The sequence below is a fragment of the Schistocerca piceifrons genome, chromosome X (assembly GCF_021461385.2).
Source record: "Schistocerca piceifrons isolate TAMUIC-IGC-003096 chromosome X, iqSchPice1.1, whole genome shotgun sequence".
NCBI classification, from domain to species: Eukaryota; Metazoa; Arthropoda; class Insecta; order Orthoptera; family Acrididae; genus Schistocerca; species Schistocerca piceifrons.
Window position 1 is genome coordinate 62,509,987 of NC_060149.1, and position 5,946 is coordinate 62,515,932.

Here is a 5,946-nt window from a genome sequence, read left to right on the forward strand (position 1 = left end):
GAAACCAATCTATTTGGATATGTGTATACTGGACATCTCCAAACTCCACATGTACTGATTCCACTATTTGTTTGCTAAAACTCATTTTGTGGAGCCAAAGTTACTTTATATGGATACAGATAGCTTCATCTACTGGGTGAAGAATTGTGATCCATGTGAAATAATTAGGTGCCACGGTAATGAATTCGACACATGGGGATATGCAGCCGATAATCCTTACAGTATTGTTCCTCAGAACAAGAAGGTTATCAGCTTATGAAAGATGAGGCAGGTGGATTGCCGATTGTGGAGTTTTTGGGTCTAAGATCCAAAATGTATGCATATTGTACAATATATGGAGCCACCCAGAGGTAGGCTAACGGTATGCAACGTGCGGCATCACGTGTCCTCATGGTCGAAGACTACTTGCAGTGCTTGTACGGCGGAGTTCGCAGTGCTCCGCCACAACCGTCACACTTGGTACAGCAAACATCGATTGCGAGGTCACGAGGTGTACACTGTGCTGCAATCTAAAGTCAGATTATCATCTCATCATGATAAAACAGCCATTTGTGATGACAGGATCGAAACTCTTCTGTACTCACATTATTTACTTGAAGCATGAGAGGGGGTGGGGAACTCTGACAATGCGAATGAGAGAGAGGAGTGAGTGATTGAGTGAGCTGAGTGAGAGCTTGTACCTAACAGCATGGCTCTTTTATCATAGTTTAAATATTGGATGTGTGATGTATGACATGCCTGAATGTGAGAGTGCTTATGTGTGTCTATTTGTAGCTTGTGAGTGCGCTTGAGTGTGGATATCTGTGTAAATATGTATACCTGTGTGTGAATATATATATATATATATATATATATATATATATATATATATATATATATATATATATACACACCGGGTGATCAAAAAGTCAGTATAAAATTGAAAACTGAATAAATCACGGACAGGTACAAATTAACACACATGCTTGGAATGACATGGGGTTTTATTATAACCAAAAAAATACAAAAGTTCAAAAAATGTCCGACAGATGGCGCTTCATCTGGTCAGAATAGCAATAATTAGCATAACAAAGTAAGACAAAGCAAAGATGATGTTCTTTACAGGAAATGCTCAATATGTCCACCATCATTCCTCAACAATAGCTGTTGTCGAGGAATAATGTTGTGAACAGCACTGTAAAGCATGTCTGGAGTTATGGTGAGGCATTGGCCTCGGATGTTGTCTTTCAGCATCCCTAGAGATGTCGGTCGATCACGATACACTTGCGACTTCAGGTAACCCCAAAGCCAGTAATTCCCCAGACTGAGGTCTGGGGACCTGGGAGGCCAAGCATGACGAAATTGGCGGCTGAGCACACGATCATCACCAAACGACGCGCGCAAGAGATCTTTCACGCGTCTAGCAATATGTGGTGAAGCGCCATCCTGCATAAACATCGTACGTTCCAGCAGGTGTTTATCAGCGAGGCGGGGGTGATGCGATTCTGTAACATATCGGCGTACCTCTCACCCGTCACGGTAGCAGTTTTGCTGTCCAGCGCCATCTGTCAGACATTTTGTGAACTTCTTTTTTTGTTCTAATAAAACGCCATGTCATTCCAAGCATGTATGTGAATTTTTACCTCTCTATCTATATTATTCCGTGGTTTCTTAAGTTTTCAAATTTATACTGACTTTTTGATCACCCTGTATGTATATTCTAAAAAAGTACCGTACCATAATACCTAGTCAGGACTATATATAAGCAGTATGTGCTGGGAAAAAAAATTATAAAAAAATTAAAAATGTGCAATGTATATTTAAGAAATTGAACCAAAATCATCAAAAAAGTTAAAAAATGTAAATGAAGGAAAAAGTATTTACCTTATTATTTCTCGCTTTTGAACTTCATGTGCGTGCGTGAGTAGATGAATGCATGTGTAAATACATTAATTTTTAAGTTTCACCTACCGCTAGCTATCCAAGTCATACTAGTTTAAAGTGTGAGTTACACCCAGTTCATTTTAGTGCAGCTGTTTGGGATGAACATTTTTAGGGCCATCTGCTTCATTGTATTATTAAATTATTTCAGCCGCTTGACGTGGAAAATGTTTAGAGCCACCCACTTCAAAGCAAAAATTAAGTCTTCTGTTTGGGTGGAATTTCACTAGTAATAGTACTAGTGTAAGAGAAACTATGCCTCTGCAATGGCTGCAGCCAGTACTGCAATGTAAAGCACAAAAAAATTTTCGATCAGTACTATTATTTTCTAAATATTATGAACTTTAAATTAAAAAATTCAAACAGTTACAAGAACTGTGAATTGAAAAGCAGTGTTACTTCGTATACTGTAAAAAAAAATGTGGATTTAAAGCTGTGTTACTACTGTGAGTATTTATGTCTGAATAAAAAATTGTTATTCATGACCATACGTCTTTATTGTTATTTCACAAATCCCTACCCTTACAAATGAATATAAAGGCTGTGCGAGACGCACAAGACAGTTTAAAGCATGAGGAGGGTGACGTTTAAGATGGATGAAAACAAAATATATGTGATGATTGCATGGGATTTCACCTATCGTGCTGCACGTATAGGTTTTTAGGAATAGACGGCATGTCCGCTTCCACAGACATATAGCAACCGTGGCTGAAATTATATCTCCTGTGCTTGAACAAAGCCACATACACAGGATCTGGGCAAAGCTACGTACTATCTAAGTAGAAGCTAGGTAGAAAGAAAGAATGCGAGGTAAAAAATTCATTTATTTTCATTAATCCTGCTTAAAAGTAATTTTAAATTTTCATAAGCACACACAACACTATTTTCACATATCTTCTTCTTGTTGGGCTTATGGATTGCAGGGCACCCGTAGAATTCCAGGTCTTGAATAGATGCAAACTTGAAGATTCGCTGCATCCATGCGATATTCTCCTTGACTTTGATGTAGATGATGGTCTCAGGATGATCTATATTCGAAGTGACGTCATTATTTCGTTATAAGGTATACCAGGATCGTCCCAGTGGAGTCCATGAAAGAAACGTGTTAGCCACTTTGCATTCTTCCGTGTTTTAGCACAGTTCACATCCTTGAAACACCTCGGTGATGCAATTCTTGCTGAGAATGTCTCTATTATAGCAGCATCTTCTGTGTATACCATGAGTGAAACTTCTTTAAATACGAATTGTCTACACTCATCATAGAAACCTTGAATGTCGGCAACGATGTTCACACTGCAAGTTGTTATTGTCAATGCTCTGGGCATGCCACAGCACTTGATCATTTATACAGCTCGTTGCTCAACACCAGTGAGCAGGCAGTAGTTAATCACACGGTCATGTAGGACTAGAGCATACGCCGCAGTGTGTTCTGACAAATTTGACGAAGATTCAGGTCGATTCATACAGCTATCGGTCCTGATTTAACTATCTCATTCTGCTTAGAACAGTCTATCACGATGATTGGTGCCAGCTCCTTGAATTTCCGTGGACTGATTAGGCATCCTTGTTGTTCAACATCTTCATAGTAAGAAGCACGGAATCTTGCAGACATGTCGAATGCTAGACTGTATACATTCGGATCCCACTGTAGCAGAAAATTGTCATACGGATAGAATTCGGAATTCAAGTAGACTCTGACATTAGCTAAATTACAGTTGTCAAATACGGTGGAATCGTTTACTAAATTCCCCCTTCTATTGGTCTGGAATGCAAATATGATGAATCTTGGTGTTTCCAGCTGCACTGAGGTTTTAATAACCCATGTTTATTTGTTCGCTGTCGGTAGCACCGGGTACTCAAAAACCTCCCATGAGCGGAAAGTTAATGATAGATATGTACTGGTATTCAGAACTTTTAAAAGCTTCAAACGCTTCTCGCCTGCCACAGTGATGTGCGGCATTTTCCATATAATTTTATTGATGATGATCTCATTCTCCTCTTGAGCTCCTTGAATGTATAAGCTGCTATCTGTTGCACTCTGTACCAGAATAAGCTCCTGTTTAGTATTCATAATAACTCGCTGCATTTCCTCAAAGTACCCCATAAGCATTTTTAGTCGTATGCATGCAGTAAATCGGCGGTACTCTTCTGCTGCTCTGCAAACAGGTTCGTCTGTGAACCATCCTGCATTTTCTAAGCCATTCAAATCCGAGGGTGACGATAAGTTTTAAGGGTTGATGCTATGCTGACATTACGTGTACGATCAATATTTACCTCATTACTTTCATAACGTATTTCCTGGAACAGGAATGCCAAAGTATTACGTGTAAGCCTTGACCCCACTGTATGACTACTATCCTTTTTCTTAAAGGCTCCATCCAAATATATGAAACTCTTGCATGGAAGAGTTAAAGCGTCTTGATGCTAGATGACAATCCTAATTTCATCATTCTTGTTAAATGTCGTTGCAGCATAAGGTTTTTGCAAGAAGTATTCCTGGCGTATGATTCGCTCATCATATTCCACTGAGTGAGATGCGTTGAGCGACGACGTCATTGCCAGGTTTCAAGGCTACTGATTTAGGAAACTTGTAGTTCGCACGTGTTATCATCTTGCAGTTCTACTGCGAAGTGCTATGCTGTGCACTGCGTGCGCTGGTTTTACACCTTATGCCCATCTTGTCGTAGATGTAGTCGTACAATGATTTCCTTACCACGAAAGTCAACACGTTGGTTATTCTGATCGACAATACGCAGCTTCTGATAGTCCAATGTCTGAACTGTCACTGGAAGGTATATAGCGGTGGTAGGGGTCTCAATCTTATACCCTGTTCCGATTGGTGGGAAGAATCCGTAAATTGAATGAACCAATCTATCGTTGAGATACGAGTGCGTTGCAATGTTACACTCAACACAGATTGTACTGACAGGGGGAATATCCACTGTCTGATCAGATTTGTAAAATTTATTGGGATCCGTCTTCAAAACCTGTCCTTTTGTGAAACCCAGTAGTGAGCCTATTGAACCTTTCTGCTTAAAGTCAATCGAAGCATTCACCGTAATTATTTCACATTTAAGTGTATTGATGTTTGAACAGAGCCGAATCCCTTTTCCATTCTCTTTTAAAACTTCGTTTAAATCGTGAATATCGTATGAACCAGGTTCAATTTCTACGATTTCTTCTTTACCATTAATTTCCAGATGCAGTTTGTTGTTAGCCTCTGTGATATTTGGGATGATGAGGTCTCCAGTTTTTTTTAATGTCAGAGGATACGACATTGCATCTAAACGTCGACTGGTGAATGGGTGCTTAATACCCAGCCTTATATATCATTCGTAAAAGTCAGAAGGAACAGGACGCATAGATGACTACACAGGACGTATCAAAGTCTTGGTAGGGTCAAAAATTGTAGAACACATGTCTTCTGCCTGTGAAGTATCGTTGTATTTCTTCTAGGGGTTGCAGGTCACCGAATGAGTCGAACTAGTAGACATTATTTCTATTTCTTTTTTTAACACATGCTACCCAGTGAGTTCCAGGTCCTCCTGCTACATCCAGATTCACAATTCCTCATTCTTCTGATTTCTACATAGTCTTCAGTAATGTATTCCAGATAAAAACACCTCGGAATGTTGAATTTCAAAAAATGGTTCAAATGGCTCTGAGCACTATGGGACTTGACATCTGAGGTCATCAGTCCACTTGAACTTATAGCTATTTAAACCTAACTAACCTAAGGACATCACACACATCCATGCGCAAGGCAGGATTCGAACCTGTGAACGAAGCGGTCGCGCGGTTCTGGACTGAAGCGCCTAGAACCGCTCGGCCACTACGGCCGGCTATGTTGAATTTCTTCGTAACAAAGTTAAGCAGATCTGTATTTGTAAGCGCCCTGTCTGGTAGGACTGCTAGGGGGCTTTTTTTTTTATGAAGAGACCTAGTCCTTTCTTGTATGGTTTCAAGTATAGCCCTTTTCTGATGGCTGCTGCCACCATGATGCTGCTATGTCTTTGTGCCTCCTGC